The sequence below is a fragment of the Gossypium hirsutum genome, chromosome A01, assembly GCF_007990345.1.
Source record: "Gossypium hirsutum isolate 1008001.06 chromosome A01, Gossypium_hirsutum_v2.1, whole genome shotgun sequence".
In the NCBI taxonomy this organism is placed as follows: Eukaryota; Viridiplantae; Streptophyta; class Magnoliopsida; order Malvales; family Malvaceae; genus Gossypium; species Gossypium hirsutum.
The window spans coordinates 43979312-44007196 of NC_053424.1; the positions used below are offsets into that span (position 1 = coordinate 43979312).

A 27885-nucleotide genomic window follows, 5' to 3' on the forward strand; every position below is an offset into this window, starting at 1 on the left:
AGAGTAATGATTTAAGTTCAAATAAGATAGTATGGTTTATAGACTTAAATACTGATTTATTAATTGATCAAGATCGCTCCAACATTTTTTTGGCCTTTTTTTTAGAACAAAAAGAAATTCAGCAACCCAAATGATAAAACATAGTTAGGCAACTAACCAAATCATTTGACAAAAGAGAATCAATAAAAAGGCTGATTTACAAAATTAATGTAGTTTTCGGGATAACATCAACGGGTGATAAGTAAACAAAAATAGATTAGGATCAACGGGGTTTATTAGGGGATAATACAATGGCTAAGCTATTTAAATGTTAGGCGGGTTAAATCCTAAGTGCCTTTATCATCTAAATATATCAAATCAATAATGTGGTCTCAACATGTATAACCAAGGCAAGTTCTAGAATAACAAATCTAGTTGACATACTCACAACCAAAATAAAATGAGCACGAAAGAGTAAATGTTGTATAGGCTCAAAAGCTCACACAAAATTATGGTTTTGATGTTAAAGTTGTAAATTTAAATTTAAGATAAGGCTTCAGGTCAGGGAGACAACCTAAAATTATAGTTTTCTAAAAATGACCTATCATGCTTGACTCTCTCATACTTTAAAGTATAAACAAAAAATGCATAAAAACCCACAAATTAATCCCAAACAGATTCAATAAAAACTTCAGATTTAGAAAAATTAACTCTAATGTAAGGTTTGAGGAAATTACTTAAACACAAACAATAAGGGACTATATCACATAACCTATAAAATCCTCTCCACACTTAAGATGTACATTGTCCTTAATGTACAAACAAAGATAGCCACAATAGGCAAAATATCTTAAGAAAGGGAGCCACAATAAGCAAAATATCTTAAGAAAGGGAGGAAGGGAACTGAAACTATCTTGAATTTAGATGAATGAATCGCGATAGTGAAATCTGAAAACGTAGGAGATCCTAAATTAATTACATGGTTTCATCCACACTAATAAGAAAATAGGCAAAAATAAAATAAGATAAAGAGGTAGCTGAATAAACAGAAAAATAGTCAAAATAACATTAAAAACAAAGTGCACAAAAAACATAACAATCCAGAAAAGAAGAAAAACAAATAAAAAATAAAAGTACAAATAAAAAAAATAAATGAAAGATAAAACTAGGTAAAATCACAGATTGACATCGCGAGGAATATCATGATCGAGAGGCTTTGGGTCAGTCGTGCAAATTGGTTACGAAAGATGAAAGTGCTGGCACAACTACAGTAAATAGGCTTCCATACGATCCTACTATTGTTGTAAGTGTCTAATTTTCTTTGATTGCTACTGCTGTGTTCGATGTATGTCCTCAAGTGTGACAATATATGCAACATTGGAATGGCTGATGGGAGGAATGGGTTGAGCTAGGTCCTCATGCCTGGGTGGATCATCATCCAAGAGCTCCTCAAGCTCATCTCGTGGATTTGGACTAAGCAACGTAAAATGGTTTGTATCAACTCTAGGTTGACAGTGAATCATCTGTAAGTGATTCAACCCCTGAAGGACTATCTATCCGACCAGACTAAAGGAAAAAGTCTACTCCGGAGTGTCGAGAAGCCAAAATACCTTGCTAGATGAGTCACGTAGGGACGCATACAAATTGGTCCCTTCTTGTCCCGATTAGACTAGTGGCTACAACATTGAGCCACAAAATATTCAATATCAATCGGGTGGCGCTCCTCCATACTTCATAAAAAATATGTGTCCAAAGTACTCATGGTCCCTGTGCTTTCTTTTCGTCTCGTTACCGTGTGTGCCAATATGGCATGGGTGTATTGTAAAGTAGGGGTAGGCATGTGGCTCTCGAGTTATATGGCTGTTGAGTTACGGAAATATTGGACCAGTAGAGTGGGGTTAGTTAATGGATATGCTTGTATAATGTCAAAAACTCAAGAGTACTCATGAACTCGTCAGAATATAATCTAAGTGTAGCTCCAAAACTCGAGATGTTAAAGTAACGCATTGTAACCTCTAGCCAGAACAAAATGGTGCGAGGCTTGTCCCACCATGATATAGCTTGTTGTAAAAAGAAAGTAGAGCAAAACTCTAATGTGAGTTTTGCGTAAGTGGGCTTTAATATGGTAAAGAATTTTGTCGATCAATACACAAACTTGGGTAGACAAACCAACTGCTTATAAGGTATCCCAACTGATGTATCAACCCATTCCTAAGGGTTTCCTCTTTAAGTGTTGGTATTGGTCCTTATGTGGACCCGGACTAAATCAGAGAAACATGCTCATGTGGACCCGGACTAAATCAGAGAAACATGTGTCTGGTTACCATGGTTTGAGTTGAAGAAGAAGATGCACCCATTGTTTTTCGCTTTTTAAAGGAGGGGACATGGCCAGTGGCGTATCTAGGGGTTGGTAAGGGCCATGACCCCCCTAAAATGGAAATTTGTCCATTTAAGCCCTTTAGAAATTTTAAAATATTAAATTAATAAAGGTAAAATTGTACTTTTACACCCCTTAAAAATGATAAAAAATTGATTTAATCCTTTAAAAATTATAAAGATATAGACTATTAAAAATTAAAATTTAATTTTGAACTTCTCGATAAAATTTTTTTGCTTCGCCCCTGACAGGGACCTTAGTCTTATCTCTTGTATTATTGTATTTTTCATTATGTACCTGAAATAAGAATGGCCAATAAGATGTATCAGGCTATTGAAATGATAAATAGGGCAGTAGTATTCAAGTTCGACGTATAGAAGTGATAGTGCAATGGCTAGTGAAACAGTAACTAGAATTGTGTGAGAAACGAAAGTCTATAGTAGGTATATATGCCAAAAAAAAAAATTCTGATTCGGCCCATGAAAGCATCATGATGGTTAGTAAAACCAAGCTAAACCTTAGAATCATTCAATAGGGTACAGTTTAGGCAATATCAACATAGACATGAAAAACAAAAACTCGGTGCCAAAATTCATTTATTGCAACAGAAAATATTTATAAGACATAAAGGACTAGTATATAGAAAGTCAAAACAACATTGCCATCAAGTCAAACAGGACTATGAACAACATTAAATTAAACCAAACTAAAACACAAAGTAGGGAATCAAGCAATTTCAGTAGAGCGTAAAATGTAAAGCAATTAGATAGAATTAAACATAAAAAAATATAAAGGGAAAAGTAATAATAAAATAAAATAAAATAAGATAAAATAAAATAAAAAGTAAAAAAATGATGAAAGAGAATAGTAGAAAACAAACAGTGATTTCGGGACCATAATTTTGATGAGTGAATTATTATTTTATTATTTATTTAATGCCTACGAGATTATATTAAGATCGTGTAAAAGTTTTGTTTAAAATTTTAGAGTTTAAATAGTTAATTAGGTGAAAAGGACTAAATTGTAAAAAGTGTAAAAGTTAAATCCTATTAGTTAAAAGGGGCTAAATGGTTATGGAAAGGAAAGATAATGGACTAAGATAGTAATTATTCCATCCTTAATGTTAGTGGACAAATATGGATAGGTTTTATTGAAATTTTTTATTATTATATAAGGGTAAAATGGTAAATTAGTAAATAAATCTAAAATAAACTATGAAAAAAATGCTATCATCTTCCCCATTTCTCATTAGTTTTGCTAAATTTCACCGTTGAAGAGGAGGAGAGCTTCGGTTTTTTATTTCTTATGCATGTCAGGTTTATAAGCCCTGTTTTTAATGATTTTTATGTTTTTTGGGTTTGTCTTAGCTTAATCTAGCTAGCTCGGGGTTAATTTGCAAAGCTTTTAAAGGTTTAGGGACTTGCCATGGATTTTTTGTGTATTTTGTAATGTTAGTTGATAGATTATTAATCTTTGTGGTTAAATAAACATATTTTGTTTAAGTGATTTTTGATGAATTTTGGAAATAGGGATTAAATTGTTAAAAGTATAAATCCATGGGCTTTTTTTTTGTGAAATGCTGGTTTGTTTCAAGGTTCCTTGTAACATTGGTTAAATTGGATTTTGGTTAAAATGGTTAAATTTCAAGTTATGAGTTTAAGGACTAAATTGTGAAAAGTTAAAATGTTAGGGGTAATTTTGTAATTTTACATAAATATGAATCATGGATTAAAATGAAGTCTAGAAGTACTTAATTGAATGAAAATATTGTTTTAGATCACGAGTGTGTTGATGACCGTGGAAAAGAAAAGATTATGGAGTACTGCAAATCAATCCTGTAAGTTTGATTATGTATATGCATGGTTATATTCAATTCCTTGTTAATGAATTAATCTTTTAGTTCTATTTTGTATTGTTATTTGAATGTTGAATCGTATTGTATTTTCAAATGATGTGTTACTCAGGCTTAGTGCCAGTGTTATTCAGGCTTAGAGCCGATGTTACTCAGGCTTAGTGCCTAACAGGCTTAATGCCGGTGTTAATCAAGCTTAGTGCCTAGCAGGCTTTGAGTCAGTGTAGTAAATGATAACGTCCCTTGGAAATTTGGTAATTGATAGTAAATGAGTTGACTTATCGAACTTACAAAGCTTTTTTATACTTACTAATTTAATTTGATTTTGTAGGACTCTTGGAATCGTAGAATAGATTGGATGAACTTGGAAGCTCAGACACTATCATTTATACCTTGGTAGTCATTTTGTAATTATTTTTAAGTTGGTTTAAAGTGGCATGTAATAGGAAGATTCTTATAAGACTTTGATATTTTGTAGTGGAATTAGATATTATAAATGATCATTTGATGTTTATAAGATAGGCTTGGTATTTTTGTGTTTATGCTTGTAAATTTGATAATTGATGTGTATATATAATATTTGAAATAGTTGGGATGTTGATTGTGTTGGTGTTTAGGTTAGTTGATGGAAATATGTTGTAAATGTGTGATTTTTACAATAATGTTTGATACAATTACGGTGCCTTTGAATGACATATCCTTTAGATGCATTAGGATGTTTGAAATGGCTTATTTAGGAGTGTCTGAATGATGTTTAGATCACTTGAATGTATGCTCAAATGTTTTGGATGGCTAGGTATGGTTTTGGTTTGAAATGGCTTGAAATTAGGATCAAATTATGGATTATAAGGTATAGGACACGGGCAGTCACATGACCTGGCGACATGGGCGTGTGTCATTTATAATTTTTTAGTTTTTCAAGTCAATGAGTTATATGGCCTAGCATACGGCCGTGCATGGCAACTCAGATAGTTACATGGCCTAGCACATGGCTGTGTGACCCTACTCAGTGAGTTACACAAGTGAGGACACGGGTGAAGACATGGGTTGGGACACGATCATGTGTCCTTTTGTTCGAATGTTACACAGCTTGGCCACACGGCCGTGTGAGTCCTGTTTTCCAATTTTTGCTACTTTTTCTTAAAATTCTTATTTTGTTTCAAATTAATCCTGAAAGGGTCGATTTAGGGATGAAATGCATATGATTGATTAATTTTTAATAAGTTTTATTTATTTTATAATATAATGATAAATGTTTTTCGATTGATCGACAATGCTTCGTAACCTTAATCTGATGGCAGAGATGGGTTAGTGATGTTACGGGAGAGGTGGCGATGACGTGATAGAATGGCAAGGGCTATGGCTGATAGTGGCATAAAGGAAATGAACGACGTAAGTAGAGGGGTAGGGGATGCTTAGATAGTGGATGATTGGAAAGGAGAAGAGGAAGAAACAGGGAATGGGAAAAAGTTTGGGGATTGGACGTGGAGGGGGAAACGACAGCTTGAGTGGAGAAAGATGACTAAAGGGGAAAGAATAAGGGAAAGACTGGAAAAAGGAAAGAAATGGGGGAACCAGTGGCGTGAGTGGTGAATGAAGGCCAAAGGGGTAAATGAATGCAAGGAGAAATAAAGAAAAGGAGAGAATGGGAAAAGGGGGAGAAAAAGAAACAGAGAAAAAATATAGGGTTTTAGAGAAGAAAGGATGGCACAGTTGTGTATTTAGCCGTGTTGGGTTACAGGGCCATGTCGTTCAATCGTGTATGTCTCTGAGCTTGTGTGGCTATTGGCATACCCCTTTCCAACCTTCACATATTGTGTATATGGCCCGTATTAGTTCACATGGCCGTGTATCCCTTTGAGCCCATGTGGCTCTTCATAATCCCATTCCAATCATCACACGACCATGTATTGAGGTTGTGTGTTACAGGGCCGTGTCGCTTAATCGTGTATCTCTCTAGAGACGTGTGTATCATAAGAAAATTAAAAAATTCGCTCTAGCATTCACACTATCCATAGCATGCTTATGTGCCTAGGCCATGTGACTCTTTGGAGCCATGTGGCTTTGATTTAATCCATTCCTCATATGCGCATGTGCGTGTGCCTATGCCGTGTAGGCCAAACGACCGTGTCTCTATGTGGTCCCTTTTTTTTACAATTAATAAAAATAAATGTAAGGAAATAAAATACTAAGTATGTAACAAAAATAAATGAAATTTAAAAAAAACACTCGGGTTGCCTTTTGAGAAGCTCTGATTTAGAGTCTAAGCTCGATTTCCCTTTTCAAGCACACAGTTAATTCAGATTTTGGATTCGGAGCTCTTCTCTCTCATTATCAATATCACCACCTAGATAAAGTTTGAGTTGATGACTATTTACCTTAAACATTCCATATCTAGGGTGTGTTACCTCAATTTGTCTAGATGGAAGCATATGTTTTACCACAAAAAGATTTGACCATCTTGACTTAAGTTCTTTAGGGAATATTCATGTATCTAAATTGTCTAGCAACACTTTGTCTTCTTGAACTGCACATCATGACGTTACTTTGTTACTTTCTTTTACATTCTTGGGTTCTCATAACCTTTTTTCATCATTTATCTAGTTTATGAAGCTGCACCATTCCTTTTTCACATGCCTATTGACTTCTATCACCTTAAACAGGACATGAGTCTAACACTTCTTCATGACTAATTTCCTGTAAAGAATGTTAAACCGCATGTTTAATAAAATCAACAGAATAACAAGTATCGTCTCACTTACTAGAAACTCTCACAACATCACATGCTTGAAGAGTAACCTTTTCATCACCTACCCTCAACACAAGTTCACCATTACTCATGTCAATAATAGTTCTAGTAGTGGCTAAAAAAGGTCGACCTAAAATCTTGGGTACCTCAATATCCTCATCCATGTCTAGTATAACAAAATCAAAATGGAATATGAGTTTATTTATTTTAACAAGCACATCCTCAATAATACCCCTAGGATACTTAATTGATCTGTCGAATAATTTAATACTCATCCTAATGGGTTTTGGTTCCCCAAGGCCAAGTTGTTTGAACATTTTATAAAACATTAAATTTATACTAGCAACCAAATTAGCCACAGCTTTTTCAATATTTAAGCTACCAATAAAATAAGGGATAGTAAAACTCTCTGGATCTTTAAGCTTGGTGGGTAGTTTGTTTTGGAGAATGGTCGAGCACTCCTCATTTAGCTCCATAATAGATAGCTCTTTTAACTTCCTTTTATTTGTTAAAAACTCCTTTAAAATTTTTGTATATTTGGGTATATTTGGGTATATCTGAAAGAGCTTCAATGAAAGGTAAGTTAATATGTAATTGTTTAAAAAGTTCAAGAAATTTACCAAATTGTTCATCTATGTGGTTTTTCTTCAACTTTGCCAGATATAGAATTGGTGGTTTGTATTCTTTGACCGCCAGTTTATGCCCTTTCTTGCATTCCTCAACCTCATCATTTTTCTCAATAGCTTTTGGATTCATCTTCTTTTTAGGCTTGGCTAACACTTTTCCACTTCGTAAAGTGATTGCATGGACTTGCTCTTTTGGGTTGGTTTCGGTGTTACTAGGTAAACTGCCTTGTTGTCTCTCTGAAACAAATTTAACAAACTGGATAATCTAATTCTCGAAACCCTGAATAGATTCCTATTGATTCCTCAAAGCTATTTTAGTGTTTTGGAATCCAATTTTGACACAAAAATAAATTTACTCAACATATTTTCAAGATTCAGCTTCTTTTCTTATTGATAAAGTTGTTGGAAGCCTAGAGAGGGTTGTGACATTTGATTTTCTTGACCACCCCAAGAAAAATTCGAATGATTCTTGCATCATGGGTTATAATTATTGATATAAGGTTTATTTTGAGGTCTAAAATTATTACCCATAAAGTGGACTTGCTCATGCTCCATGTTAGACTTGAAGGCAAAACTTCCGGATTGATCATCCCCACTCCAATCGCATCACATTGCATTACCAGATTCACCTGTTTACTGAAACTCAAACCATCAAATTTTTTTACTAAGAGCTTCAACTAGACTTGCCAACATATCAACTACATCTATATTAAAAACATCGGCTACTTGGTAAGCTTTGTTCTTATAACTTGCCACTGATAGTTATTTAGTTCCATCTCTTTAATAAATTCTCCAACTGCCTTAAGTGTTTTATTATTCAGTGTTTCGTCAACTATTGCATCAATCATTTGCCTAGTCAAGGTATTCAAACCATTATAAAAATTTTGAACTTGTAACCAAAAGGTAACCCATGATGATGACACATTCTCAAAATATCCTTAAATATCTCCCATGAATCATATAACATCTAAAGCTCAAATTGAGTAAAAGAAGAGATGTCATTCATTAACTTAGTTGTTTTGACGATAGGAAGTACTTTAACAAAAACTTTGCAATCATCTCAACTCAAGTAGTGATAGAACCTCATGGAAGTGAATTCATACACTATTTTGCCTTGTTCCTCAAAGAAAATGGGAACAATCGTAAGCGTATGGCATCATCAATAACACTATTGATAGTCAATGTGATGCAAATCTCCAAAAAGTTAGCTAAATGAGAATTCGAATCTTCATCTTGCAACCTATCAAACTGGACATACTGTTGCACCTTTTGAATTGTGTTTGGCTTAATCTCAAAATTATTTGTATAAATAATCAGTCTGACAATACTTGATTCAGCCTCAATCAGAGTGGGCTTAGCATGGTCATACATAGTCTGAGGAGAATGATGTGTAGTGTAACAGCCCGTTTTTAGTCAAATCAGAACAGTGGTTTCAGGACCACAAATCTGAAGTCAAAATAATTATTTTATTATTATTTTAATTTCTACAACATGATAATATGTTTGTGTGAAAATTTTGTTAAGAAATTTTATTGTTTGATTAGTTAATTTGATAAAAAAGGACTAAATTGCGTAAAGTGTAAAAGTGGAGTTCCATTAGTTAAAGGTATTAAATAGCTATGGAATCTTAAATTAGAGGTCCTTATGTAGTAATTAGACCATTTGAAATATTAGTGGACAAAGATGGACGTGCATTAAGTGTTTTTAATAGTTTATAATAAAGGTTAATTAAGTAATTTAAAAATTTAAGTTAAAATAAGAAAAATAAAACAAAGTATCATCTTTTTTTCTTCTTGTTTCAACCAAAAATAGGGAAAGGAAATACAATTTTCATCTCCTTCATTCGGTCATGCTATTATTGCTCAATTAGGTATGGTTTTTGTCCCATTTTTAATGATTTCTGCATTTTTGAGATCATTGCAGCTAGGTTTAGCTAGCTCGGGGACTATTTTGCAAAATTGTTAAGGATTTTAGACATTTCCATTGCTGAATACATGAGTATTTGATGTTTAATGATTGATTATGAATGTTTGATGATAATTATACAAGTTTGTTAAGTGATTTTTAGTAAAAACACAAATTAGGGATTAAATTATGAAATTTGGAAAATTTATTGTTAAAATGTAAAAAAAATGAAAAATATGGCCTGTTAGGGGCATAATAGTAATTTGGCTAGCATTGGTTAGTCTTAAATTGTATGAATTTGTATTCTAATGAATTAAGGACTAAATTGTAAAAGATGTGAAATATTAGGGGCAATTGTATAAAAATGTCTTACAGTGAATTTTGGACTAAATTCAATAGAGAGATGATTAAATAAGTTAATTTTGATTATATTTATGTAACAACTCAATTTAGACCCTAATCGGAATGGTGGTTTCGGGACCACGAATCCGAGTCTGAAAAATGTTTAAAAATTATTTTCTGTGTTTATTATGTGTGAATTTATATCTATGAAATTTTCGTGATTTAATTTTGTTGTTTGTGTGCCCAATTAAATAAAAGGACTTAATCGCGTAAAATGAAAATTTGGTGGTTAAATGTGAAAGTGCTTAATTTTTGTTTTCTTTGTTGGTGGAGGCATTTATAATGCAATTATACCATTGTGTTTTTAGGTGGATGGTAATGGGCATGTTATATATGGTTTCTTAATTAAATTATACAAAGGTAAAATAGTAAAACATGAAATAATATATGTATAATAAAACCTAAAAGTTTATAATATGGTTTTATATCATCATCTTCATGACTAAAACTTAAACAAAAGAAAAGAGAAAAGAAATTTTGGGTTCGGCTACTTCTCAAGCTTGATTAAGATCAAGAACTAAAGAAATCGGATTTGGATCGGGGAAAAACGAAAGTCGTCGACTAGCTGCCCTGTTCCGTTTTACATCGGCTGAGGTAAGTTTATAAGTAAATAGACGTGCCTAATTGTAGTTAAATGCTAAATATTTATGCTGGTATGCAATGTATGAATTTATACATGTAATTGTCGAATGTGTATAAGCTTGGTAACCATGATCAAGCATTCGTTTTGATTGAGTTACAACATCCGAAAGCCCCATATGAACATTAGGAATAGTTAGGATACATATGTCATGACATAGAATTTCGATATATGTGTGCGAGTAAGACCATGGCATTGATATGTGACTTTGACATATGTGTGTGAGTAAGACCCTGTCTGGGACAGTGACATCGATATGTGACTACATAAAAGACCATGTCTGGGATGTTGGCATTGTACGATATATGTGTGATTATCCTAGTGTCCTACCTAATTCCGAATGGTTTATCGGGCAACGAAAAATTGTGAATAAATGCGAAATATAAACTGAAAGACCAGGTATGGAATAGTCTGTTATCTATTGAAATAAGGTAAGTAAGCTATTTTATGTATGTTACAAGTTGTGTATGAAACTAATAATGATTATGTGCAAATGTGATATGTGAATCCGACTTTGAAGATAAGTAACTTAAGTTTTATTAAAGTGATCTTTAACTATGTGTATATACATATGTGTGACTGTGTATATTCGGCCAAATAAGAAATAGGTGTGCAAAATGTCATATTATGATTCTTGAGCTTATTTAAATGTATATATGTATGTGTGATTATATAGTGATATTTTGGCTTGAAAGTTGAATGACATTTGATTAATTAATTTAGGTGAGCATTCAGCCAAGGTAAAAAAAAATGGTGCATGGAAATGTATTATTTTATCTCATTTGTAGGTATAAGGTTAAGCATTGATAGTGGTAATTTAATTCAGTTAGCTTAAACAAGTTGAATATGTTATTAAGTTGTTTATTTACTTATGACTTTCTAAGCTGTGATAGCTTACCCTGTGTATTATGTTACTCTATTTTATAGATTTTGGAGTCAAGTTACAAGCTGAGGGACTGTCAGTCAAGTTCTTCACACTATCTACTGTTTTGGTACCTTATTAGCTAAACTTAAATTATGGCATGTATAGGCTAGAATATATTTTGAAAACGCTGAATGTTGGTTATGTATATAAGCCATGCAAAAATGGCTAAACCTTTATCTTTTAAATTCAGTTATGTTAAGTTTGATTTACGTTCACTTTGGTTTTTAGTTACGTGCCATGTATGTATAATGTTTTTATTAAGTATCATGTGTTTTGAAAAAATGGTTGCTTGTTATGTCTCAATTCGGTTTTATATACTCTTGATTAAATATTCATTAAGCTTGTTTGTTGGTAAATACTGTGTATGCTTTGTGGATAAATATGGCTGATTATTTGGTATGTATTTTATGTTAAATGTGGCCCTTGTTTTAGGTAAGTTGTATATATTATATACCTACTTCATTTATAGGTTCGGCTATGGTATAATGGAATTAAATGTATATGATTTCTTATTAGATTATTTAATATATTTGTATGAGTAAGCTTGGTTACTATGAAATGAGCTATGTCAAGAATGATAATATGTGATTAAAAGTTTAAGATATTCGATTAATGACTAACATTTTTGTTAATATGTAAGTAAATTTAGACATATTAACTAATATATGTAATAAGTGTACCTTTTAATGATGTGTGCTTAAAATAGTTAAGTTTACTAAGGTCAAATGCATAAGAAAATCTAATGATTAAATGGTATGTGTAGACATTAATGATTATTTACTTTTACAAAAGTATATAGAAATGCAAGACTATTGCCGTATCAATGCTTTAATTAGTATTAAGTGAAAGGCATGCAAGACTAATTTGCTTATGATCGAAGCCGTATAAGTAAGTGGTTTAAGATGTGAATTATGGCTTATTAAATTATAAGAATGTGTACATGATTTAGCGGCTATATACATAAGTACATAAGTGGTAATGGAAGTATGTTTAATCCTATTGGTAATAGAAAATGCTGTGCAATTAAATGCATTATATGTTGTTAGTAACAAGTTGAAATTTGTTGTGACCTGTATATGCAATGTGTAAATTGATGTATGTTCTGATATGTGAGTTGATTGTATTTTTATTTATAAATGAGTTTGACTTGAGTGATTATATATATTATTAAATGTTTTGAAATTGTGTTTTGATTGAAAATGCCTTGTAACCCTAATTCAGCGAGGGTTATGTGTTAGGGGTATTACATTTTATTGGTATCAGAGCTACGGTTTAGTCGATTCTAGGACTAACGTAGCGTGTGTGAGTTTAGCTATACTTGCCATAATTACATATTGCGATAGTGCGATGACTTCTGACATTTGAAATGTGTTTTCATATAGTAAATGGATCCCGACAGAGCTATAGCTGATGATGTCAAAAGTGTAGCGCCTGCTCCCACGCAAGGGACAGCACCGGTTGATTCTCGATCGATTTCGAGTAACCAGTAAGGAGAGGCTAGGCAAGCCATTTATCAAATGATGAATGACTGGTTTACTCAGTATATCTGGACTAACCCGGCTTCAGAACAACCTCCACCCCCGACTAATCCATCCTTAATACCTGTTGTACCTCAAGTAAGTGATCCGTTGAAATCGTATAAGCCACCTGTTAATAAAATAAAAAAATATGGGGCTGAAGAGTTTAAAGCTACTGATGATGATGATGCTGAGCGGGCTGAGTTCTGGCTTGATAATACTATCTGTGTGTTTGATGAGCTGTCTTGTACCCCAGATGAATGTTTGAAGTGTGCCATATCTTTGCTTTGAGATACAACATATCACTGGTGGAATACCCTAGTATCGGTGGTTCCGAGAGAGTGAGTGACCTAGGAGTTCTTCCAGACTAGGTTCCGTAAGAAATATATCAGCCAGAGATTTATTGATCAGAAGCGAAAAAAATTTCTGGAGCTGAAATAGGGCCGGATAACCGTGACAGAGTATGAGCGAAAATTTGTGAGACTCAGTTGGTATGCCGAAGAGTGTGTTTCTACCGAAGCTATAATGTGTAAAGGATTCGAAGATGGGCTGAATGAAGACATTAAACTGTTAGTTGGCATACTTGAGATAAAAGAGTTTGTAGTACTGGTTGAGCAAGCCTGCAAAGCTGATGAGCTCGAGAAAGAGAAGAGAAAAGCTGATTTTGAAGCTAGAGACTCGGGTAAGAGATCATTCTGTAAGTCAGTCTAGTTTACACCAAAGAAGTTTCGAGATTATTTTAGTCATTCTAGAGCCACTTTGGGTTACTCCAGACGGGATCAGAATAGACCACCTGCGAGCTCGAGAGCTACCTCAGTAGCTAGTGTGGGGAATGTCAGATCAAATCAACTCGAGTGTAAACACTGTGGTAAACGACATCCCAGAAATTGCAGATTGCATGATCGGGCCTGTTTTAAATGTGGATAGACAGATCATTATATTTGAGATTGCCCAGGATTGGCTGAAGAAAATCCAGTGCAGAACACGAGATCAAGTAATACTGCGGCTCGGGGGAGACCACTGAGAAATACGAGTAATGCGAATGGCAGTCAGAGAGGAATTAAAGATATAGCAGTCAAATCTGAGGCTCGTGCACCTGCCAGAGCCTATACTATTCGCGCGCGAGAGGAGGCTTCATCCCTAGATGTTATTACTAGTACATTCACTCTTTATGATACTAATGTAATTGCATTGATTGATCCTGGTTCTACTCATTCTTAAGTGTGTGAGACATTAGTATTTAGCAAGACTCTGCCTGTTGAGTCTACTGAGTTTGTGATTAGAGTGACAAACCCCTTGGGCTAGTGTGTTATGGTTGACAAAGTATGTAAGAATTGCCCCTTGATGGTTCGAGATTCGTGCTTTCCGACTGATTTGATGTTGCTGCCATTTAATGAGTTCGACATAATTTTGGGTATGGACTGGCTGACTTTGCATGATGCTATTGTAAACTGCAAAAAAAGACTATTAATTTACGGTGCCAGAATGATGAGGTTATCCGGATTGAATCTAATGACCTGAATGGGTTACCAGCTATAATCTCTTCAATGCTAGATCAGAAATATGTGAGAAAAGGGTGTGAAGTTTATTTTACATATGTGCTTGATAGTAAAGTGGCTAAAAGAAACATTGAATCAGTACCAGTTGTATGTGAGTATCCAGATGTATTTCCTGAAGAATTACCGGGTTTGCCACCTATTCGGAAGGCAGAGTTTGGTATTGAATTAATGCCTGGGACAACTCCGATATCCATAGCTCCGTACAGAATGACACCTACAGAATTAAAAGAATTGAAAGCTTAGTTGTAAGAGTTGACAAATAGATGTTTTGCGCGACCGAGTTTCTCTCCTTGGGGTGCACCAGTACTATTTGTGAAAAAGAAAGACAGAACCATGAGAATGTGCGTTGATTATAAACAACTTAACGACGTGACTATAAAGAATAAGTATCTGTTACCATGGATTGATGGTCTGTTTGATCAACTGAAAGGGGCTACAGTGTTTTCAAAGATAGATTTGAGGTCAGGCTACTATCAGTTGTGAGTTGAAGACTCAGACATGCCAAAGACTGCTTTTCAGACGAGGTATGGACACTATGAGTTTCTGGTTATGCCATTTGGACTTACTAATGCACCTGCTGTTTTCATGGATTTGATGAATCAGATCTTTAGACCGTATCTGGATCGGTTTGCGGTTGTGTTCATAGATGATATTTTGATCTATTCTAGAGATGAAATTGAACATGCTGAACATTTGAGACTTTTGTTACAGACTTTGTGAGATAAGCAATTATATCCGAAATTCAGTAAATGTGAGTTCTGGTTAAGTGAAGTCAGTTTTCTGGGTCATGTGGTCTCAGCATCAGGTATTCGGGTTGATTCGAGTAAAATTTTAGCTATACTTGATTAGAAACCTCTGAAGAATGTTTCAGAAGTCCGAAGCTTTCTAAGACTTACTGGTTATTATAGACGGTTCGTGAAAGGTTTCTCTATGATTGCAGCCCTGATGACGAAGTTATTACAGAAAGATGTTAAGTTCGGGTGGTCAGAAAAGTGCTAGAAAAGCTTTGATCAGTTGAAAGCCCTTCTAACCGAAGATCCAGTGTTAATTTAACCAGAATTGGGTAAAGAATTTGTTATCTATAGTGATGCATCTTTGAATGGGTTAGGCTGTGTTTTGATTCAGGAAGACAAAGTTATAGCGTATGCCTTGAGACAGTTGAAGCCACATGAAAGGAACTATCCGACACACGACTTGGAATTGGAAGCTATTGTATTTGCATTGAAGATATCGCGTCATTATCTGTTCGGTGAGAAATGTCATGTTTATTCTGATCATAAAAGTATGAAATACTTGATGACTCAGAAAGATCTGAATTTAAGACAATACTGATGGCTAGAATTGCTAAAAGACTATGAGCTTGTGATTGACTACCACCCGGGAAAGGCTAATGTTGTTGTTGATGCTTTAAACTGAAAATCACTATTTACTTTACGTACAATGAATGCACATATGGCTATGTCTAATGATGGTTAGGTGATAGCTGAATTGAAAGCAAGATCGTTCTTTATTCAACAAATTTGTGATGCCCAGAAGGTTGATAATGAGTTGATAGCAAAACGAGCTCAATGTGATAAATATTGATTCAGAGTTTTGAGTTGATGCTGATGACTGTTTGAGATTTCGAAACCGAATATGTGTCCCGAGAAATTCAGAGTTGATTTAGGTGATTTTGAATAAGGCTCACAACAATCGGTTATTTGTTTACCCAAGTGGTACGAAGATGTATAATGATCTGAAACAACTTTATTGGTGGCATGGTATGAAACGAGACATTTCTGACTTTGTTTCAAAATGTTTAATCTGTCAACAAGTAAAAGCAGAGCATCAGGTACCTTCTAGATTACTTCAGCCGATTATGATACCTGAGTGGAAATAGGACAGAGTTACTATGAATTTTGTATCTGGTTTACCGTTGACACCGAGCAAGAAAGATGCAATTTGGGTTGTCATGGATAGATTAACTAAGTTGGCTCATTTGTTCCGATACGTACAGACTACTCACTTGGTAAGCTCGCTAAAATATATATTTATCAGATTGTGAGATTACATGGTGTGCCTATATCTATTATTTCGGATAGAGATCCGAGATTTACATTACGGTTTTGGAAGAAACTGTAAGATGCATTAGGTACAAAGTTACATTTCAGCACTACTTTTCATCCACAAACAGATGGTCAGTCTGAATGAATGATTCAGATACTTGAAAATATGTTGAGATGTTGCATTCTCGAGTTCGAAGATACATGGGAACGATACCTACCTCTGATTGAATTTGCGTATAATAACAGCTTTCAATCGAGTATCAAAATGGCACCTTTTGAGGCTTTGTATGGTTTTAAATGTCGTACACCATTGTACTGGACTGAGCTTAGTGACGGAGTTGACTTGATCGGAGAAACTGAGTAGAAAGTGAAAGTAATTCGTGAAAGTCTGAAAGCAGCACCGGATCGTCAGAAATCTTATGCGGACTTGAAACGTAAGGATATAGAGTTTCAGATCAGAGATAAAGTTTTCTTGAAAATCTCACCATGGAAGAAAATACTCAGATTTGGTCGTAAAGGCAATTTGAGTCCTAGATTTATTGGGCCATATGAGATTATAGAGCGTATCGAACCGGTTGCTTACAGACTACTGTTGCCATCTGAGTTAGAAAGATTCACAATGTATTCCATGTTTCGATGCTTCGTAGATATCGATCAGACCCTTCACATGTGATTAGTCTGGCTGAGGTTGAGATCAAGCCTGATATGACGTACGAGGAAGAACCGATTCGTATTCTGGCCCGTGAGATTAAAGAGATGCAAAATAAGAATATTCCTTTAGTTAAAGTACTGTGGCATAAACATGGAGTTGAGGAAGCAACGTAGGAACCAAAGGATGCAATGAGAGAACGTTATCCGAACCTATTCACCGGTAAGATTTTTGGGGACGAAAATCCCTAAGGGGGGAGAGTTGCAATAGCTAGATTTAGACCCTAATCGGAACGATGGTTTTGGGACCATGAATTCGTGTCCAAAAAATATTTAAAAATTATTTTCTATGTTTATTATGTGTGAGTTTATATCTGTGAAATTTTCATGATTTAATTTTTTTGTTTGAGTGCCCGATTTAATAAAAGGACTTAATCGCGTAAAATAAAAATTTGGTGGTTAAATGTGAAAGTGTTTCATTGTTGTTTTCTTTGTTAGTGGAGGCATTTATAATGCAATTATACCATTGTGTTTTTAGGTGGACGGTAATGGGCAGGTTATATATGGTTTTTTAATTAAATTATACAAGGGTAAAATAGTAAAACATGAAATAATATATGTATAATAAAACGTAAAAGTTTATAATATGGTTTTATATCATCATCTTCATGACCAAAACTTAAACAAAGAAAAGAGAAAAGAAAGTTAGGGTTCGGCTACTTATCAAGCTTGATTAAGATCAAGAATTAAAGAAATCGAACTTGGGTCGGAGAAAAACGAAAGTCGTCGACTAGCTGCCCTGTTCCGTTTTACATCGGCCGAGGTAAGTTTATAAGCAAATAGACATGCCTAATTGTAGTTAAATACTAAATATATATGCTGGTATGCAATGTATGAATTTATACATGTAATTGTTGCATGTGTATAAGCTTGGTAACCATGTTCAAGCATTCGTTTCGATCGAGTTACGACATCCGAAAGTCCCGTATGAACCTTAGGAATAGTTAGGATACGTATGTCATGACATAGAATTCCGATATATGTGTGCTAGTAAGACCATGGCATCGATATGTGACTCCGATATATGTGTGCGAGTAAGACCTTGTCTGAGACAGTGGCATCGATATGTGATTACATGTAAGACCACGTCTGGGACGTTGGCATTGTATGATATATGTGTGATTATCCAAATGTCCTACCCAATTCTGAATGGTTCATCTATTGAAATACGAAATATAAACTAAAAGACCAAGTATGAAATAATCTGTTATCTATTGAAATATGGTAAGTAAGCTATTTTATGTATGTTACAAGTTGTGTGTGAAACTAATAATGAATATGTGCGAATATGGTATGTGAATCCGACCTTAAAGATAAGTAACTTAAGTTTTATTAAAGTGATTTTTAACTATGTGTATATAAATATGTGTGACTGTGCATATTCGGCCAAATAAGAAATATGTATGCAAAATGTCATATTATGATTCTTGAGCTTATTTAAATGTAAATACGTATGTGTGATTATATAGTGATATTTTGGCTAGAAAGTTGAATGACATTTGATTAATTAATTTCAGTGAGCATTCGGCCAAGGTAAAAAAAAATGGTGCATGGAAATGTATTATTTTATCTCATTTGTAGGTATAAGGTTAAACATTGATAATGATAATTTAATTCAGTTAGCTTAAAAAAGTTGAATATGTTATTAAGTTGCTTATTTGCTTATGACTTACTAAGCTATGATAGCTTATCCTGTGTATTATGTTACTCTATTTTATAGATTTTGGAGTCAAGTTACAAGTGTAAGAGTATGCCCAAAGATCAATCACGAGATGGCTGTAATAACATACTTGATTTATCATGTTTATTGATATAAGGCGTTGCCATTATTATTTCAGTTTCTTTTCTGTGTACATAAATAAACTGTTTTATAATAATGTCCTGAGAATAATATGATTATTCTTAAAAGATCTTTAGTCAAGTATTATTGTTGGCTAGGACAACATTAATGCATTAAGACTAACATGTAGTTGATTGATGATAAAGAGTTGTCATTGATATGGAGTGTCAAAATCAATGCATGAATATGTGTGTTAGAGAACAACATATTGGACTGACCTGCTATGAGTATGTTTCTTGGATTATTATGTAATTGTCACAACATTACTCATAGTGATTAATATGTATATGATCCTCATACTTGAGATCATCATTATCCCAACATCGTGAGTTGTATATTTTGATATAGTCAAACGAACATCATAACTGGTTGTTCTATAAAGACTGATGTTGGATATACCACAATCTATGTAGAGGGATATGGTTGATCAATATTGGATAAGTCCCTCCTACATAATGGGAGTAATATCTTAGGCCACTTGATTGAGTGAGACTAGAAATGCATGGCCATGCTCAAATAAGTTGATATGAGATGTCATACTTATTTGTGTATCATAGTTCACTTAAGGTATCAAGAAACATGGGATGGACTATTAAAATGTGACTATTCCATGGCTTGTGTCCATTCCAAAGATATAGGACTTAAGGATTAATGCATGAAAGGTTAATCACAAAAGGTTATATCGAATCATGACTTCTCGTAACTTAGGTAGCAATGATGCATTGCTAGATGCCACTCATTGTTTGTAACATTAGAATCGTTCTAATATTACTGCTAACGTTACAAGAACCTATAGGGTCACACCCTATGGTTGAAATGAACGGAGTAAAACATAGTTGGTATTGTATTCTGATTGTCAGATGAATTAAATTAATTATAGAATTAATTTAATTGGGCAATCAAATTGTTGAACATACTATACGTACAAGGATGTTGTACACATAATCAGAACATAATTTCATTAGTATATGAATTTGGTTCGTATATAAGTTTAAATAAATATAGTTTACTGAAATCTTTATTATAATTAATGTAATTATAATTTTCGGTTAAACATTATTATATTTATTTTAATGACGACTATTATGTTCAGATTAATTTTAATGAATTAATATTCATTAAAGAAAAAAAAGATATACCAATTAAAAGGGTGTTATATATGGCAAGGGTAAAAACCCTAAAGAAATAATATATAAATAAGCCCAAAACTATGCTAAAGGGTCTAGCAGCCGTCAAGCATAAAAATCACTGAAATAGTTTCTGAGATTTTTCTACCGTTCATTGTCAACTGGGTGGACTACGTAGAGGCCGACATCGGAAAGGTTACGGCTTGGTTCGATAGTGGTTCAGGATTCCTGTTGCCTAGGCATTGCTGTCTACTCAGATTGAATTTTCGATAATTTCGAAACCTTTTATCACCCCAATACGTTCCTTACACATGGATCCATGGTTTGGATTGCCGGAATATCTTTAATTATTTTCTTTTTCCACTACGCCTTGGAGGCACCGGCGTTCCAAGAACAAGCTCAGGGACTGTTAGCCAAGTTCATCACACTATCTACTATTTTGGTACCTTATTAGCTAAACTTAAATTATGGCATGTATAGGCTGGAATATATTTTGAAAATGTTGAATGTTGGTTATGTATATAAGCCATGCGAAAATGGCTAAACTTTTATCTTTCAAATTCTGTTATGTTAAGTTCGGTTTACGTTCACTTTGGTTTATAGTTACATGCCATGTATGTATAATGTTTTCGTTAAGTATCATGTGTTTTGAAAAAATGGTTGCTTGTTATGTCTCAATTCAGTTTTATATGCTCTTGATTAAATATTCATTGAGCTTGATTGTTGGTAAATACTGTGTATGCTTAGTGGATAAATATGGTTGATTATTTGGTATGTATTTTATGTTAAATGTGGCCCTTTTTTTAGGTAAGTTGTATATATTATATATGTACTTCATTTACAGGTTCGGCTATGGTATAATGGAATTAAACGTATATGATTGCTTATTAGATTATTTAATATATTTTTATCCGTAAGCTTGGTTACTATGAAATTGTTGTATGAGCTAGGTCAAGAATGATAATATGGGTTCGGCTATGGTATAATGGAATTAAACGTATATGATTGCTTATTAGATTATTTAATATATTTGTATGCGTAAGCTTGGTTACTTGAAATTGCTGTATGAGCTAGGTCAAGAATGATAATATGTGATTAAAAGTTTAAGATCTTCAAATAATGACTAACATTTTTGTTAATATGTAAGTACATTTAGACATATTAACTAATATATGTAATAAGTGTACCTTTTAATGATTTGTGCTTAAAATAGCTAAGTTTACTAAGGTCAAATGCATAAAAAAAATCTAATGATTAACTGGTATGTGTTGACATTAATGATTATTTACTTTTAATAAAGTATATAAAAATGCAAGACTATTACCGTATGAATGCTTTAATTAGTTTAAGTGAAAGGCATGCAAGACTAATTTTCTTATGATCGAAGCCGTATAAGTAAGTGGTTTAAGATGTGAATTATGGCTTATTAAATTATAAGAATGTGTACATGATTTATCGGCTATCAAGAATGTGTACATGATTTATCGGCTATATGCATAAGTACATAAGTGGTAATGGAAGTATGTTTAACCCTGTTGGTAATAGAAATTGCTGTGCAATTAAATGCATTATATGCTGTTAGTAACAAGTTGAAATTTGTTGTGACCTGTATATGCACGGTGTAAATCGATGTATGTTCTGAAATGTGAGTTGATTGTATTTTTATTTATAAATGAGTTTGACTTGAGTGATTATATATATTATTAAATGTTTTGACATTGCATTTTTGATCGGAAATACCTCGTAACACTAATCTGGCAACGGTTATGGATTAGAGGTGTTACAATTTAGATCAAAAAAGGCAAAATACGGACTTAGATCGGGGAAGGAACAAAGTTACGAAATCATTGACTTGTTTTGCTGTTTTAGCATCCGAGGTAAGTCTGTATGTAATAAGTTTCGCTATAAATGTACTTTCAATGCTCTGATATTGCATAAACTATGATTACGAGACTACGGACATGTACGAAATGATTCAACGATGATTCGGTATTTGAAATCCCGGTTGAACCTTAGGAATAGATTTGGATACTAGTGACATGACATATAGAGGATTATTGTGATTATGTGATTTGGCTGCTGGTCCTGTACGTCCCACCGGTGGCTGAGTATACCAGTATGCGTTGCGGTTACTTGACAGCTTGTGTGAGCACAACCTTGTAGCTACTTCTTGACCCACAGCTTGTGTGAGCAGGCCCGTTGATAGCTCTAGTCTGAGCAGTATATATGATATGCGTGTAACAGCCCAATTTAGGGCCTAGTCGGAACAGTGGTCTCGAGACCACAAATTTGAAGTTGGGAAAATTAATTTATTATAATTATGAGATTATAGCATGATTATTTTAGTGTTTGAAAAATTTGACGAGTAAATCTTAACGATTGTGAGCCCAATTGCGAAAAATGACTAAATCGCATAAAGTGCAAAAGTCATAATTTGATAGCTAAAGGTGTTATTTTATTAAAGAACCAAAAATTGGGGGTCTTTGTGGGCAAATAGGCCCTTAATTGATGGCATAGATGGCCATGAGACATAGAGGAGACAAATTTTAAAAGTAGGTAGAAATTTGGTAGCTATTTTGACCAAAAAGAAACAAAATAGAAAAAAAGTTGTCAATTTCTTTTCTTCTCATCTCTTTCCACTAAAATTTTCAGCCATGAAAGGGGGTTTGAAAGCTTAAATTTTGCAACAGCTTATTCCTCTCAGAAGTAAGTGATTTTAATGAGTTTTCTTTAAGATTTTCACATTTTTAAGACCCTTGAAGCATGAGATTTCAAATAAGGGTGATATCTTGCAAAAAGGTCAAGATTTTGGGATTTTTCCATGGATGTAATTGTGATAGATGCTAAGATTTTATGGAGGAATATGAGTCCTAGTTGTGTTATAAGCAACTTTTGAAAAAGGTGTTAGCTTGAGAACACCTAAAGGAACCATTTTGCATAAGTTGCAAAATAAGTAATAAGTGTATGAAATAGTAAGAATTTGGGGTTTCTAGAGTTTAGCTAGGCTTGAAATATGAATAAATTCGATAAAAATCAATTTTTGAATATAGGGGTAAAATGGTCATTTTGCCAAGGCCTAGGGGCAAAATGGTCGTTTTACCAAAGATGTAAAATTACGAATGCCTATTTTTAATTAATGACTAAATGAGTACATTTTTGCTATTCTATATCAAGATTTACCAAAATCGAGCCTAGACCGGGGCAAAGCCAAGCAATCCGATTAAGCCGTCTAGTCAAGTACTTTTTGCAAACAGAGGTAAGTTGTATGTAAATAATACAACTATATTGTTAAATGAATGTATCCGATTGTTATTGATTTTGATATAGCATGAATTTCTAGATTTTGAATTGAGTATGCATATTTATGATTGAGAAAGTAGAAAGATCTAGTGAGAACCCTAGGAAACAAACCGGATGTTCATGCCATAACATTAGGTTATGTGAGAGCCAGTGTAAGACCATGTCTGAGACATGGTATCAGCATTGAGACGAGGCCTAGTGTAAGACATGTCTAGGACAAGCATCAGCCACATTACGATAGCCAGTGTAAGACCATGTCTGGGACATGGCATCGGCGTAAAGATGAGTACTAGTGTAAGACATGTCTGGGGACATGGCATCGGCGTAAAGATGAGTACTAGTGTAAGACATGTCTGGGACATGCATTCACCTCAATGATGGTAGCCATTGTAAAATGTGTTTGGGACATGCATCGAATAAACTTCGTGCTAGTGTAAGACATGTCTGGGACATGCATCAGCACTTATACACGAGAGATAGTGTAAGACCATGTCTAGGACATGGCATCGGCCTTGATGAAGATAGCCAGTGTAAGACCATGTCTGGGACATGGCATCGGCAACTTAACCCATGTTTGAGGCTTATAGAATATCCGGTAGTATTTCCAAAAGGTTCAACTTTAAGAGTTAAGAGAGAGATTTAATAAGGAAAGCATGATAATGTTTTGAGTGTTACAGGTACCTATTTTGGTATACACGTGTAATGATCTCAATTAGAAAATGTGACTTGAGTGGACAGTAATGAGTAATTCAAGTTATGCTTACCTTTGAGCTATGAGCATGATGATAAATGGTGAAACTGTTGTTGTATATTTATTTATATGCAACTTACAAAGCTTTATGCTTACTTTCTTTCCCTTCTCTTTTCTTTCAATACTGCCAAATTTCTCAAGGATCCCTTGAAGTCAGAGATATTGATCACACTATCTGCCGTAATACTCGGTATAGTTGGATTTATATTTTTGATTATGGCATGTATAGGGCTAGACTAGGAAGTTGTATTATTGAGAAATTGTTTATGTATATTGGCTTAAGATAAAAGCCCTTCATTTTGTATTAAGCCTAGATAATGGCTATTATTTATTTTGGTAAATGTATATGATGTTCATTCTATGAATGAATTGATGTCTTTTGGGATGGAATTAGTATATTGAAATGATCTTGCGTAGGTTGTGCAAAATGGCTTGGAAGATAGCCTAGTTTGTCCACATGGGCAAGACACACGGGCGTGTGTCTAGGTCGTGTGTGACACACGGTTCACCCCCATGGGTGTGTGTTATGGTCGTGCATCCCCTGCACTTAAACTTTTAAGTTAGTATTGTCCATGGGTAGGCCACACGAGCGTGTGCCATAGTCGTGTCTATAAGTCAGTGTTGTCCATGGGTAGGCTACACAAGCGTGTGTCATGGCCGTGCCCTAAAGTCAATGTTGCACACGGGCTAAGGGCATAGGCGTGTCTCGAGTCACACGGGCGTGTGGAAGCCTAAGGCATGAACTTTTCCAAGTTTTTCTTAAGTTCTCAGCTTAAACTTAAATCATCTCGAATGTATGTTTTGGGTCTCGTAAGTCCTATTAAGGGACAGATTGAGTATGAAATGAAATGTTTTAAATTGATAAAATTTTTATGGCCCAGTTTTACATGCGTATGCTTGAGTGAAGTCTGGTGACACCTAGAACCCTGTCCCGGTGTTGGATATGAGAGGGGGGTGTTGCATTTAATAGTATCAGAGCATGGTTTAGTTGGTTCTAGGACTAACCTAGTTAAAGTACGAGTCTAGCCATACATGCCATAAATATATATTGATAGTGTGACGATTCCTGACAACCATAAATTGTGTTTTTATATAGTAATGGATCCTGATAGAACCACGGTGGATGATGTGGAAAGTAATGTGCCGGCTCCCGCAGAAGGGACCGTGCTAGTAGAGAGTGAGCACGTAAGTATGGGCCAAGGCAAGGGGCTAGGGAAGCCTCCCTCTAAATGATGGATGCTTGGTATACGGAATTCGTTTGTGTGAACCCGAACACTCCACCTCCGCCACCTCTTTCGATTCCTCAGTATGCCCCGGTGGCTTCGCAAGGTGCGGACATGTTCAGGAGAGAGAAGTCCCTGGTAGACAAGATTCGAAAGCAATGGGCCGAGGAATTTTCAGCTAGTGTAGATGATGACCCGGAGAGAGCGGAGTTTTGGCTAGAAAATACCACGAGGGTATTCGATGAGCTATCATGCACACCTGATGAGTGCGTGAAGTGTGCCGTGTCACTCCTTCGAGGCTCGGCTTATCAGTGGTGGAACACTCTCGTGTCTGTTGTACTGAGAGAGGATCACTTGGGAATTCTTCCAATAAGAGTTTCGAAAGAAGTATATTAGCCAGAGGTTCTTAGATCAAAAAAGGAAGGAATTTCTAGAGTTGAAGCAAGGTAGTAAGACTGTGACGGAGTATGAGCATGAATTTGTGAAGCTCAGCAAATATGCATGAGAATGCGTATCCATTGAAGCTACTATGTGTAAGAGATTTGAGGATGGCCTCAATGAAGACATTCGAGTGTTTGTGGGCATCTTAGAGTTAAGAGAATTTGTGGTGCTCGTTGAGAGAGCATGTAAAGCGAAAGAGCTGGTGAAGGAGAAGAGGAAGGCGGCCAATGAGTCGCGAGATTTAAAGAGAAGACAGATGGGGAAGACGCATCAGTCCTCCTCCAAGAGGTCGAAAGAATTTATTACCCGATCGAACGCTTCGGTGGGATACTCGAGGAGGAACAAGAATCATCAGAATATAACGTCTAAAGCCCAGACTACTTCGATCGCTAGTGTTGGTAGTACTCGACCAGATAGGCAAGAGTGTCCACAATGTGGGAGACGCCACTTAGGCGAATGCCGAGTAAATGAGAGGGGTTGTTTCAAGCGTAGATCATTAGACCACTTTATTGGCGATTGCCCTGAGATGGAAGAGAGAGAGAGAGAGAGAGAGAGAGGAAGCAAGAAATGAAGGCAAGCAGTGCTCCCTTAAGGAGGAGACCACAAAAGAATTCCGGTAGTGGGGCTAACAGTAGAGGCATGACTAAAGATACGGTGGCAAAGTCCGATGGTAGAGTGCCTGCGAGGACTTATGCTATTCATGCCCGTGAGGAGGCAGAGTCTTCTGACGTGATTACGGGTACTTTTTCTATTCATGATATTTATGTTGTTACTTTGATTGATCCGGGGTCTACCCACTTCTATATTTGTATAGAACTGATTCCTCAAACGAGCATGATAGTGGAGTCTACTAAATTTGTAATAAGAGTGTCCAATCCCTTGGGTAGATATGTTCTAGTTGACCAAGTATGTAGGAATTGTCCTTTGACAATTAGGGGTCATTGTTTCCCGGTAAATTTAATGTTATTACAGTTCAATGAGTTCGGCGTAATCCTCGGGATGGATTGGTTGACTTTTTATAGTGTTATAGTGGACTGTGGGAAGAAAATTATTTAGTTAAAGTGTGAAGATGGGAATATTCTTCGGGTTGGACTAGGTGACTTGAATAAATCGCCTGTGATAATATCGTCTCTGAACACTGAAAAATATTTAAGAAAAAAAATATGAGGCTTATCTAGCTTTTGTGCTGAATATTCAAGTGTCTGAGTCGAAGATTGAGTCAGTACCAGTGGTTTGTGAGTTTATAGATGTTTTTTCCGGAAGAGTTGCCCAGATTACCTCCAGAAAGAGAAGTTGAGTTTGGTATCAAATTAGTTCCTGGCACAACGCCAATCTCGATTGCACCGTATAGAATAGCCCCCACTGAGTTGAAAGAGTAGAAAGAGTTGAAAGTGCAGTTGCAAGAGTTAATAGACAAGGGTTTTGCTAAATCGAGTTATTCACCATGGGGTGCTCCAGTACTTTTTGTGAAAAAGAAAGACGGGTCGAAGAGGTTATGTATCGACTATAGGCAACTTAACAAAGTAACAGTGAAGAATAGGTATCCCTTGCCGAGGATTGATGATCTCTTCGATCAACTGATAGGAGCCACTGTATTTTCTAAAATAGATTTGAGGTTGGGTTGCTACCAGTTAAGAGTCAAGGAACAAGATGTACTGAAGACTACTTTTTGGATAAGATATGGGCATTACGAGTTTCTTGTTATGCCTTTTGGATTGAAAAATGCCCCAGCGGTATTTATGGACTTGATGAACCGCATCTTCCGACCGTATTTGGAGAGGTTCGTTGTCGTTTTTATTGATGACATCTTGGTTTATTCACGTAACGAGAGTGAGCACGCGGAGCATTTCAGAACTGTGTTACAGACCTTGAGGGATAAGCAACTCTATGCCAAGTTTAGTAAGAGCGAATTTTGGCTC

At 35.0% G+C, this 27885-nt stretch overlaps 1 non-coding gene across 1 annotated transcript; it reads left to right on the top strand.

The window, feature by feature from the left end:
• Positions 1–8488: 8488 nt before the first annotated feature.
• LOC121206847 (small nucleolar RNA R71) lies at positions 8489–8595 on the top strand. Its single transcript, XR_005902024.1, has one exon. It is a non-coding gene; the product is annotated as a small nucleolar RNA R71 (small nucleolar RNA).
• The last annotated feature ends 19290 nt before the right edge of the window (positions 8596–27885 follow it).